We start from the raw sequence: 13,396 nt of genomic DNA, 5'->3' as shown, positions 1-13,396 counted from the left end.
TGGATATTAGGAGTAGGGCTAACAACTGGAGGGTTGACTGAGATTTAATTTGTGAAGCAAATACACTAATTATAATGGTTTGAACCCAGGTCTCCTGCATTGCAGACAGATTTTTTTTACCAGCTGAGCCACAAGGAAATCCCAAGAGTATGGGAGTGGGTAGCCTATCCCATCTCCAGGTGGTCTTCCCAACCCAGGAATTGAACCAGGGTTCCCTGCACTGCAGGCAGATTCTTTACCAACTGAGCTATGAGGGAAGCTATTATGAGAAGCAAATACACTAATTATAAGGAGTTCAAGATCCCCATGCACACCCTGTGTAGCCAGGGTCATTCCTCACTCTGGCAGAAGACAGGCTGATTCTCTTTGAATCGTGGAGTCCATGTAGCTAGAAACACTGAGAGAAAAGAACAAATCTGACTCCATATTGAATCTGCTCCTTAGCTCTAACCTTTGTATTCTGTTGCCTGTGCTTAGTCAACTGGCTGTGTAGCTTTGTAACAGAGCATTGCCTGTAGCCTGAGAAGTACATAAAAACCTTTTCTCAAGTCTCTGCCTCCCAGGCTTGACCTTTAAAGGTACAACAGTTTCTATTCATATAGAGCTAAAAAGTTTCAGGACACAGATTAGAGATTTACAGAAACATAGTGACTAGACCTACCTGGGCAAGAACAGAGGATTATCACATTCCCCTTTCTTTTTAGTATAAAACAACTCTGAATTCTAACATGAGTAAGATGGTTCTTTGGGACACCGAGTGAACCATCTTCTCGGTCCACTCGCTTTTCAAATCAAGTTGCTATTTCTTGCTCCAACAAGGAATTCCTTGTTGCTTAATTTATTGAGCTCATACTGCAGTGAGCAGTATGAGCTTGGATTCAGTAACAACATTACATGGAGCTGAAACTGGTGGTGAAGGACTGAACTGAGACAACTGTAGCAATCAATTCCTCAAAAGTGAGACTTCCAAATTCACCCCCCTCCACCACAACCTCCATATGGCTTCCTGAGCATGAGCAATAAATCCATAAACAGAAAATTGAAGAATTTCTCTCTAGGGAAGCTGACCAAATCAAGAGAAAAAATATTGACCTTCAGGGGCCTCTAGTTGATCAGACAATGATGACGACCACCAGTCTTCAAGGCCTACAATGCACAGGAATTCCTAGCAGCTTTTCAGGGGTCATATTGCTGGTTGCAGAGCCTCAGATAATGGCTTTCTGACTGTCCCAGAGATTTCTTAAACTGTGCTCTTGTGTTGAAATCATCCAGAGGAAATTCTGTTGTGCACAACTAAGAATCATAAAAATTGTCATACAATGAAAACTGGAATGCTATTCAACATTAAAATTATGAAATTCATTGATGTATCCTCATATACAAAGAGTTCCAAGGTATATTGTTAAACAACAAAAAAGAAAAGATGCAGAACAATGTGCAGTATTCAAAAATAAATACTATGAGATCTATCAGAAGGGCCCTTGCATTCAGTGAAATATATTAACTTGGTAGGATGCTGAAATATTGCCATATGTTGGGAGTCGGATCGTCACTATGGAAAGAAAGAAATCTTAATACAGAGAAGACCTATGTTCAAACCCTAGTTTTGGTGATGAATAACTGTTTAGTTTTTGACAAATTTCTATCCTGATCTTCTCGGAAGCTTAGCTTGGTGGTGGTGGTGGTGGTGGTTTAGTCGCTAAGTTGTGTCCGAGTCTTGTGAGCCCATGGACTGTAGCCCGCCAGGCTCCTCTGTCCATGGGATTCTCCAGGCAAGAGTACTGGAGTGGGCTGCCACTTACTTCTTCAGAATCTTAGCTTGGAAACATGTAAAATAATGGCAATATCCAATGCTGTCATTGTAAGAAGTAGAAGAGAATGTAGGGTGATTTTCCTGGTGGTCCAGTGGTTAAGACTCCACTTTTCCCCTGCAGAGGGTGCGAGTTCTATCTCTGGCCAGGTAACAAGATCCTACACGCTGTGTGGCAGACTCAAAAATTTTTTAATTAAATATTTATATATATATATATATATATTTTTTTTTTTCGTAGAGAATGTAGGTAGAGCTTTGAGTGTAGCATCTCACCAATTTCAGACTCTCCATAAGTGGTACCCACTTCATGTGTTTGTCAGTCACTCAGTCATGTCTGACTCTTTGTGACCCTATGAACTGTAGCCCATCAGGCTCCTCTGTCCATGGAATTTTCCAGGCATGAATACTGCAGTGGGTAGCCATTCCCTTCTTCAGGGGATCTTCCTGACCCAGGGATTAAACCCAGGTCTCCTGCATTGCAGGAAGATTCTTTACTGTCTGAGACCCAGGGAAAAGCCCCAGGGAAGGTAGCTAAAGTATCCACTTAGTGATATTCCCCCCTCGCTTACCACATGGATGGGAAACCCTAAACCCTGCTTTGGTGTTCATCATGTGGTGTCAGAGGGATTCAGAGGACAGCTGGAAGAGGCAATGGACTGGTTATCTATCTTACATCAAAGCAGAGTAGGATCACTGGCAATTCCACATTGAGCTAAAGAACCTTCACATTACGAAAACAGAAATTTGGCTGGCATCCCCTTTCTCTATTTCCCTCCTCCCCAAGAAGGTCTGGCTGTAGAAATGGACATCCTAAACAGTGGAGTGGGAAGGCATGGGGGGACTTGGAAGATACGGATTAAATAGCTAAGCCATCCAGGCTTGACGTTGTATGAGGCTAACTGCCACTTAGGATGGCAGTGTAGTAGACATGCTGGGAAACCCGCAAGGAGTAGGTACCCCCAGACTCCCAGAGCCTAGTCACAGGCGTGGCACTTCCACCGCAAGCCAGCTGTTTGAGAGTCTGCTCCACAAAGAGGTAGAACTAGAAGAAACTCCTGGGTAATCCGGGCCTTAAAAGTTATGCTTGGGAAATGCTTTCTACTATTAAGTGAAGGAAAAAAAAAAGACTAAACTGCTGTGTACAGAGATACTTGTGTATGTGTGTTTATGTGTGAGTATGTGTGTGTGTGTAGCTGTTCCTCAGTATTTTTGGAGATGAATTCCAAGACCCTCTGTGAATACCAGTGTCTACAGTATTTGTATATTACCTCTGCATATCTTTCCATATACTTTCTCAATCATCTCTAGATTACTTATGCAATACAAGGTAAATGCTATATAAATAGTTGCCAGGCATGCAGCAAATTCAAGTTTTGTTTTTTTGGAACTTTCTGGATTTTTAAAATATTTAATATTTTTAAATATTTTCAATACACGGTTGATGGAATCTGCGCATACAAAACCTGCAGATAAGGAGGGCCGACTGTGCTCGTGTGTGTGTGTGTATACACATACATCCAAAGAGAATATGCCAAAAGATCAGTAACAATTTAAAGTTTAAAGCAAGATTTCAGAGAAATTCAAAACCTGGAAAAATAAAACAGCCATTTTAAAGGGTAAGAGTTAATAAACAAACCAACCCAAACCTCATATAATTCACTTTGGTTTTGGCCAGAAAAAATAAATAAATAAAAGTAATTATTCTAACAACATGAAATCAATAACTCTTAGGCTGTTAGTTGCTCTGGAGACATGCTTATTTCTGGGCTTTGAGTCTTGGTTTAGATAATTATCTTTAAGATCATTCCTGGGTGTGTCTGAAGAAGCCAGCAGGATAGTGAAAGCTAGAACTTTACAGCCCTGCAATTCTTATTTTTGTTTCTCCTTTGCACAGAAAGCTGATACTCTGGGTTCAGTGTTTTCCTTTGAATTGCAGGGCTCAAGTAGAAGAAAACAAAGAAATCTTTTCCTGATTAACATATTGAAATAAGCTTGGAGAAGTTAGGCTGTCATTACCTGCTTTTAACTTCCTCCTAGAAAGAGACACTATTTGTGCTTAAGGCTATTTCAGAGCAGCAAATGATTTTCAGCATGGTAAGCAGTCTGTGAAAACAGGAAAAACATGTTTAAGTGGTAATGTTCTACTGCTGCTGCTGCTGCTAAGTCACTTCACTCGTATCCGACTCTGTGCGACCTCATAGACGGCAGCCCACCAGTCTCCCCCATCCCTGGGATTCTCCAGGCAAGAACACTGGAGTGGGTTGCCATTTCCTTCTCCAAGGCATGAAAGTGAAAAGGGAAAGTGAAGTCGCTCAGTCGCGTCGGACTCTTAGCGACCCCATGGACCACAGCCTACCAGGCTCCTCCGTCCATGGGATTTTCCAGGCAAGAGTACTGGAGTGGGGTGCCATTGCCTTCTCCAATGTTCTATTAGCTATAATTAAAAATAACACTTTTTGAGCAAAATATAAAATAAAATTTGGTGTTCCAGTGGTTAGGATTCAGTACTTTCGCTGACATGGCCCTGAGTTCAATTCCTGGTTGGGGAACTAAGATCCCACAAGTTGTGCAGCATGACCAAAACAAACAAAACACACACAAAAAAACTCTTTTTTCCTTGCCTGGCTGAGCCAATGGTTTTCAATAGCTGGAATGCCTGAATAAAATTGCTAATTAGAATAACAAGTCATAAAAACTAATGAAAACAGGAAGTATTTATTATTTTATAAATTTTGCACAAACCTTGAGAAGTGTATAGTGTTACTTGTTCAGTTTTACAGATGAGGAAACAGGCTTATGGAGAGATCAAATGGTTGGCTTACAGCTATTCACACGTCAGGTTTAAAGTGAAAGAGCCAGAATTACAAATTAGGACAGCCAGCCTGGGAAGCCCAGGCTCTGACCCGATGGATAACATGGACTTGCTATAGCCAACTCCCCAGACGGCTTAATTAGCAGGTCCCCTCTCCTTCTCACCTTGCCACCTCCCAGTTCCCTCCTTCCGTTGCCTCCACCACTGCCTACTCTGACACTGACTTGCCAGGGCAAGTCTAGAACTATTGACAACTCACTCCGTGGATAATTTTTATCATAAATGGATATTGAGTGTTGTCAAAAGCTGCATCTATTGAGATGATCATATGACTGTTATTCTTTAATTTGTTAATGTGTTGCATTAACATTTGTGTTACAGCCTTTATTTGTGGATATTCAACCATCCTCGCAGCCCTGGGATAAATCCCATTTGATCACGGTGTATGATCCTTTCAACGTTCTGTGGGATTCAGTTTGCTGACACTTTATTGAGTTAGCAAATGGAACATAAAGTCAACAAACTTTGTTCATAGGTGCAAAAATGATATTGGCCTATAATTTTCTTTCTTGTGTGATATCTATGTCTGATTTTGGTATCAGGGTGATGCTGGTCTTGGGGAATGAGTTTGGAAATGTTCCCTCCTCTGCAATTTTTTAGAATAGTTTGAGAAGGTTAAGTGTTAACTCTTCACTAATTGTTTGGTGGAAATCACCTGTGACACCATCTGGTTCTGGCCTTTGGTTCGTTAGCAATTTCTTCAATTACTGATTCAATTTCACTTCTGGTATTTGGGCTGTTCCTATCTTGTACTTCTTCCTGGTTCAATCTTGGGATATTGTGCATGTCCAGGAATTTGTTCATTTCTAGGTTGTCCATTTTATTGGCATATTGTAGTTCATAGTCGTCTCTTATGATCCTTAGTATTTCTGTGGTATTGTAACTTCTTTTTCATTTCTAAATTTATTGAGTCTTTTTTTTTTTCTTGATGAGTCTGGCTAAAAGTTTATCAATCTTATTTATCTTTTCAAAGAATCAGCTCTTAGTTTCATTGGTTTTACTGTTGATTTTTAGTCTCTATTTCATTTGTTTGTGCTCTGATCTTTATGATTTGTTTCCTTTTACTAACTTTGCGCTTTGTTTGTTCTTTTTTTAGTTCCTTTAGGTATAAGGTTAGGCTATTTATTTGAGATTTTTCTTGTTTCCTGAGGTCAGTTTTTATTACTCTAAACTTTCCTTTTAGAATTGCTTTTTCTGTGCCACATAGCTTTTGGATCATTTTGTTTTCATTTTCATTTGTGTCCAGGTATTTATTTACTTCCTTTTTGATTTCTTCAGGGATCCATCAGTTGTTTAGTGGCACATTGTTTAGCTATCATGTGCTTGTATTTTCTGCGTTTTTTCTTGTAATTGATTTCTAGTCTCATAGTGTTGTGGTTGGAAGAAATACTTGATATGATTTCAATTTTCTTAAATTTACTGAGGTTTGTTTTGTGGCTTAGCATGAGTAGCATGTGATCTGTCCTGGAGAATGATCCATGTACATTTGAAAAAAATATGTGTATTCTGGTGCTTTTGGATGGAATGTTCTATATATATATCTATTAATCTATTTGGCCTGTGTCATTTAAGGCCAGTGCTTCTTTACTGACTTTCTGTCTGGATGATTTGTTCATCGATATAGTAGGGTATTAGTTAAGTTCAGTTCAGTCGTTCAGTTGTGTCCGACTCTTTGCGACCCCATGAATCACAGCACACCAGGCCTCCCTGTCCATCACCAACTCCCGGAGTTCACCCAAACTCACATCAATCGAGTCAGTGATGCCATCCAGCCATCTCATCCTCTGTCATCCCCTTTTCCTCCTGCCCCCAATCCCTCCCAGCATCAGAGTCTTTTCCAATGAGTCAACTCTTCGCATGAGGTGGCCAAAGTACTGGAGTTTCAGCTTTAGCATCATTCCTTCCAAAGAAATCCCAGGGCTGATCTCCTTCAGAATGGATTGGTTGGATCTCCTTGCAGTCCAAGGGACCCTCAAGAGTCTTCTCCAACATCACAGTTCAAAAGCATCAATTCTTCGGCGCTCAGCTTTCTTCACAGTCCAACTCTCACATCCATACATGACCACTGGAAAAACCATAGACTTGACTAGATGGACCTTTGCTGGCAAAGTAATGTCTCTGTAGGGTATTAAGGTCCCCTACTATTATTGTGTTGTTGTCAATTTCTCCTTTATGTCTGTTAGTATTTGCTTATGCATTTAGGTGATTCTATAGATGCATTTGTATTTATAATTGTTATATCTTTTTCTTGCATTGATCCCTTGATTATATCATTTGGTAATGTTGGCCTGCTGATTGATGAGCTGGGTCTGCAGGCTGTGGGGCTGTTGTCTTGGTGCTGGTGTCTGCCTGCTGGTGGATTAGGCCGTCTGGGAGGTGAGGACAGGCTTTATGGTAGTTGGTGCTTGGTATTTGGGGGCTGATGCCTGCCCACTTGTGGATGGAGCTGGGTTGCAGGGTCTCTAGCTGCAGGGCCCTGGGGGTCCCGAGTCTAGGGCCTGCATACCAGTGTGTGGTTCAGGTCCTGGACCCTCTGGTTGGCACAGCTGTGTCTGTGGGAAGCTGTGGGCTCAGGGAGTTTTAAGGCAGTCTCTCTTCTGGGCAGGGCTGTGAGTTGCTTATTAGTTGCTTGGCCTGAGGTATTACAGTACTGGGTGTGGAGTTGAGCTGGGTCCCAAGATCAGTAAGCTAAAGGGAGGATTCCAGAATGGTGTTGACCAGCCCCAGTGTCCATGTGGGAGAACAAACTCTCAATAAGGGCTTCTTCCAGTGTCCGTGTCCCCAGAGTGAGCTCCAGTTGCCTCTTGCTTCTCTTGGAGACTCGTCAAAAGTATCTGGTAAGTCTGACCCAGGTTCTTTTCAAATTACTACTTCCGCCCTGAGCCCCAGAGCATGTGAGATTTTGTGCCCTTTAAAGAGAGGTGTTTTTCAAATATTATATATCAATGCACATATTTGGAATCAAATACTTTGGCCACCTGATATGAAGAGCTGACTCCATGGGATAAGACCCTGATGCTGGTAAAGACTGAGGGGAGGAGGTGAAGGGGGCAATCGAGGATGAAATGATTGGATGGCATCTCCAACTCAATGGACATGGGTTTGAGCAAACTCTGGGAGATAGTGAAGGACAAGGAAGCCTGGTGTGCTGCAGTCCATGGGGTCACAAAGGGTCAAGACACAACCTAGCAACTGAACAACAACAACAAATGGAATCTAGAAGGACGCTACTGATGAACCTATTTGCAGGGCAACAATGGAGACGCAGACATAGAGAACAGACTGTGGACACAGCAGGGGAAGGAGAGGGTGGGACAAATGGAGAGACTAGCATGGAAACATATACACTACCATATGTGAAATATATAGCCAGTGGGAATTCGCTGTATGATGCAGGGAGGTCAAACCCAACCTAGAAGGGTGGGAGGGGGTGGGAGGCGGGAGGAAGCTACAAGAAGGAGGGGTCATACCTATACCTATGGCTGATTCATGTTGACACATGGCAGAAACCAATTCAATATTGTAAAGCAATTATCTTCCAATTAAAAATAAATTATAAGAAAAAAAACTTCCCCCCAAAATAAAACGGTGTTTCTATGTCCCACAGCCCTCTGGGTGTCCCAAAAGCTAGTCCTGCTGGCCTTCAAAGCCAAACATTCTGGGTCTCATCTTGGCACAGGACCCTCAGGCCAGGGAACCCGATGTGGGGTTAGACCCCTCACTCCTTGGAGAGAATCTCTGCAGTTGTAATTATTCTCCTGTTTGTAGATCACCCACCTGGAGGTGTGGGGCTTGACTATTCCTCAACTCATCCCACCTATCTTGTTGTGGTTCCTTCTTTTTATCTTCAGCTGTAAAAAGTCTTTTCTGGCAGGTTCCAGTCTTTTTCATTGCTGTTAATAGTCGCAATTTCTGTTTGCCCATGAGAAGAGGTTCACTCAGTGTCTTTCTATGCTGCCATTTTGGCTGATCCTCTGTAATCACATTTCTTTCTGATTGGATATTGTTTTATAGATAATTTAAATGGCCTGATGTTAATATGGGCTTCCCAGGTGGCACTAGTGGTAAAGAACCCACCTGTCAATGCAGAAGACATAAGAGATGTGGGTCAATCCCTGGGTCAGGAAGATTCTCCGGAGGAGGGCATGGCAACCCCCAATCCAGTATTTATTCTTGCCTCAAGAATCCCACGGACAGTGGAGCCTGGTGGGCTACAGTCCATAGGCTTGCAAAGAGTTGGACACAATGGAAGCAACTTAGCACCCACACACGAAGTTAGTACAGTATACAAGTGAGAAAGTCAGTAATGCAGTAGAAAATTTAGGATACCTCAAGACTTAAACCAGATGCTTAAGACTAAAAAGGAGATGCTCTGGAGGAACTACAAATAGTTTTCACTTGATTTAAATAAATTTGAAAATTGCAGAATTGACTCTAATTTTCAGTTAGATAGATTGAGCCAGTGAATGCTCAAATTTGCTGTGAAACCAGAGAGCTGAAAGTCACTCAGATTCAAATTATACCACAAATAAAATTTCATTCTGTGTTAGCTATGTCTCCTTGCACCATTGCCTGAGGAATGTGGGCGTCCTTGCCCACAGCCTCTGAGTACTCAGGAAGTATGGTTTATAAATATCTCCAGGTGAGTTCAAATGGAACAGACTCTCAGACGCAGCATTTTGCACATTTCTCATTTCATACTATGAGTTACTGGGATGAATTAATTTGAATTTCCAAGTCCAAAAAAGATGATCTGAATTCATAGTCTGGTACAATTGCCAGATAAAATACAGGATGCCTAGTTAAATTTCAGTTTCAGATATGCAGTGAATATTTCCTTTCAGCATGTTACACAAAATTTTTTTAATTTGTTGTTTACCTGAAATTCAAATTCAAATGAGCATCCTGTATGTTCATTTGTTAAATCTGGCCACCCTACTTTCGCGGCACTAGTAGTAAAGAATCTGCCTGCCATTACAGGAGACATAAGAGACATGGGTTCAATCCCTGGGTTGGGAAGATTCCTTGGAGTAGAACCTGGCAACCCACTCCAGTATTCCTGCCTGGAAAATTCCATGGACAGAGGAGCCTGATGGCTATAGTCCACGGGCCTGCAAAGGGTCGGACACAACTGAGCACATGCATGCGCGAGCACACACACACACACAGATACACACACACACCCCTTCTGCTTGTAATAAGTACATAAAATTTCACTTGAACCACTGCTACCCTATCCATTCATGGGAGTGAAGAGGAAACACTAGCTTAAGAGGTGGTGGAAAAATTTTATTTAATATTTGTCCTGGTTTTGATCAGAAAGAAAAGAAATGGAGTTTTTTTTTAAAAAGTAAATAATACCTATGCGATGAACATTTTTACAACATTAGAACAGTCAGCCGTTTTATAATTGCAGCTAAAATCTGACTCAACTGAATTGGGCTCTTCAGGAACTTCAAGTTCCCTGCAATGACTGAGAACAAAAAGGAGAAAAAGCAGCAGCAGCCCATGGAATGGGTAAGATGTTAGGATTTTCTGAGAGGCTGAGCCTGCAAGGTGGATACCATGCAAAGGAGACTGGATAGGCTAAGACAGCGGTTTCAAAATTTCATCCCATGAAATATATTGCAAAGTGATAAAGGAGTTGATTTTCCTTAACTGCTGAAATGGAATAATGGCTCCCCTACCCTGCTTAACCTTTTTTTATATAAACTTGGGAATAGACTGACAGATTTCAAGTCCTAACTCCATTACTTACCAACCATGAGGTTTTTGATTAAGTTACATGACACTTCTCTATATTTTATTTGGAGACAGTAGAGCTGAAGAGTGTGGAGAATTCAGTAAGTATATAAAAGACACACAGTAGCCTGGTACACAATGAGGATTAAACAGTTGCATAAAAACCCTGGATTCTCAATGCATTCTGTACAGTAGAGTGTAAGAACTTGGATTTTTAGGGTCCTCCTGGTCTTGATTTGACCACCAGCTCTATGACTTCAGACAAATTATGTGAGCTTCCTAAGTCAGTTTCTTCATTAATGAGAAGAGGTCTAATAACAGTAAGTCAATCATACAATTAGTGAGAATTTCAACTGAAATAATGCATGCCATTATTAAAAGCTCATAACGTTCGATACTGTTTTGTTTGAATGTTTTCCTCATTTGACTTCTGGAATGCTGTAACACTCTGATTCTCTTCGTACCTTTCCGTCCTTTCTTTGCTAGATGTTTCTGGATTCTTTCCGTTTGCCCTGCCTTCCTCAATCACCTTTTGTACATATTCTGTGAGAGAATCTTTGCAGTTTCTCTGCTCCCGCCCCCGCCTCCATGCTGGCAATTCCTAAGTCTTTCACCTTCAATCTTTGATCTTCCACTTATACCACACTCATATGCAACTTCTACTATCTTAATGTTTCACTTCAGAGTATTACTATCATCTCAAAACGTACATGTCCAAAATAAAATTCTCATTTCTCACCTACTACTAATATCCATTAGGGTTATGGAGAAAGTAGTTGCTTTTCCTAATCTCCCTGCTTTTGCAAAGACAACCATTCTTTTGTCATCCACACTGTTAAAACCTTGTAGTCATCCTTGACACATCCGTTTCTATCATCCTTCATATCCAGTCAATCACCACGGCACTGAGCAACCTACCAAAAACCAGGAGAGGAGAAGTAAAAATTCTTGAAAAACAAAACCAGTTTTATTTCTTTTTTAAATTACTTAGTTTATTTGCTTCTGTTCGGTCTTAGTTGTGGCAAATAGGCTCTAGAGCACACAGGCTTAGTTGTCCCAAGGAATGTGGGAATCTTAGTTCCCAGACCAGGGATCGAACCCACATCCCAAAATTAATTTCCAAATATATATCTGATAGAAAAACAAAATTAGTTATTATTTAAAATTACCCTCCTGCCTCTTACACACACTTCCAACCACCTTTCCTAGGAGGATGAATATCAGTTGATAATTGGAGCATCTTTTGCTTGTCATCTTCAGGATAAAGGATTTTCGTATTTTAAACAGTAGGAGTAGGAAATACCACTGAGACAACTGAGACACAGCTAAATTGTACTGCATAAAAAGAAAGAGAGGTGAAGGGATCAAGACGGTGATGATGGGGAGGTAAAGATGCTGCAAGGGAAGGCTAAGGAGACTACCTGAGTAGCAGGTAGCTGAAGATGGACCGCAGGAGAAAACACAAGAAGTCCTAACAAACTCTTCCATTAAGAGTGAGACCTTGATCGGGTCCTGGCTGTACCACTGTGATGATTAATTTTAAGCGGCAACTTAACTGGGCTAAGGAATGCCCAGACAGCTGGTAAACATTATTTCTCAGTGTGTCTGTGAGGGTGTTTCCAGAAGAAATTGGCATTTCAATCTGTAAAGAAGATTGCCCTCATCAGTGTGGGTAGGCACCATCCAATAGGAAAAAACAGTGGAGGATGAGTAAGTTTGTTTCCTTGCATGAGCTAGGACAGCCATCTCCTCCTGCCCTTGGTCATCCACACCCCTCGTGCTTGGGCCTTCCTGCTTAGATGGGGATTTACACCACTGACTCCCCAGGTTCTCAAACCCTTGGGTTTGGACTGGAACTACATCACTCGACTTCCCTAAGCATCTAGCCACCAGACATCAGTTAGAGAGTTGGACTTCTCTATCAAACAAAATTCACTTAGATTGCCATGAACAAGAACCATGGGTATGGTTATTAGTTTTCCATGAATTAACTTTCATCCCTACAGAGTTGTAAAATAGCTTAATTGGATCAAAGACAGTTTCTATAGACTGAATGTGTGTCCCTTCAACACACAAATTCATATACTGAACCTCTACCCTCAGTGTGATGGTATTAGGAAGTGAGGCCTTTGGGAGGTAATTAGAATGAGATGTCGTCAGGAGGGTAGAGCCCTTATGAACTGGATTAGTGACTTTGTAAGAGTCATGCTAGGGCTGGTTTTTTCTCTCTACTCTTTCCTGTGTGAGGATACAAGGAGAAGTCAGCAGTCTACAGCATGAAAGAGGGTGCTCACAAGAACTTGACCATGCTGGCACCCTATCTTGGACTTCCAGCCTCCAAAACTGCTAGAAGTAAATTTCTGTTGTTTATAAGTCACCCGCTCTATGTGGTACTTTTGCCGTGGCGGCCTGACCTAAGACAACAGTCCAAGGTATATCCCTCTTTAGTATCGGATAATCCTCAGCAGGACTGCTAGGTAACACCAAATACCTATTACAAGGACAGCCAGAGACTTGCTCATTTCTGAAGCTTTGTCAGTTTTTCCTGACATTGGTATATTAATTTTCTTGGTGTTTTGAAACACATATAAACCTCTTTGCTAATGTATGTTAATGATTGTATAGTTTTCAATAATTTATTTAATCCATATTTACACAGAGTGATACTATTCATTCATTCTCCTGACAAGTGTGCTAAATGACCAGGCTGTCTAAATTTGCTTGGCAAGTAAGGTAATTGAAAGTCTTTCCTTATAAAAATCTCAGTGTCCTTGCATAAAATGTTTTCATTGCACCACTAACTCCTCCTCAAAGAGACTGGAAGTATCTTGGTGGAATCAGTTAGTAAGGCATTTTGGCATTTGTTCCCTAAACAAGGCAGTACAGTAATCTGAGTGGTGTGTTGCTGAAGCCAGGTTTATTGAGAAAAGCAGAAACACAGGTCCTTCTTAAGCATATTAGGTTAACAC

At 41.3% G+C, this 13,396-nt stretch overlaps 1 long non-coding RNA gene across 1 annotated transcript; it reads right to left on the bottom strand.

Annotated features, from left to right (window-relative positions):
- Positions 1-7,062: 7,062 nt before the first annotated feature.
- LOC123334546 lies at positions 7,063-8,663 on the bottom strand. Its single transcript, XR_006552565.2, has 2 exons — positions 8,463-8,663; positions 7,063-7,594 (listed from the first exon to the last, which is right to left on the bottom strand). It is a non-coding gene; the product is annotated as an uncharacterized LOC123334546 (long non-coding RNA).
- Between the last annotated feature and the right edge of the window lie 4,733 nt (positions 8,664-13,396).

This window comes from Bubalus bubalis, chromosome 7 (assembly GCF_019923935.1).
Source record: "Bubalus bubalis isolate 160015118507 breed Murrah chromosome 7, NDDB_SH_1, whole genome shotgun sequence".
NCBI lineage: Eukaryota > Metazoa > Chordata > Mammalia > Artiodactyla > Bovidae > Bubalus > Bubalus bubalis.
Note: the sequence above shows the minus strand (reverse complement) of the source record. Positions and strands in the feature narration are given on the sequence as shown.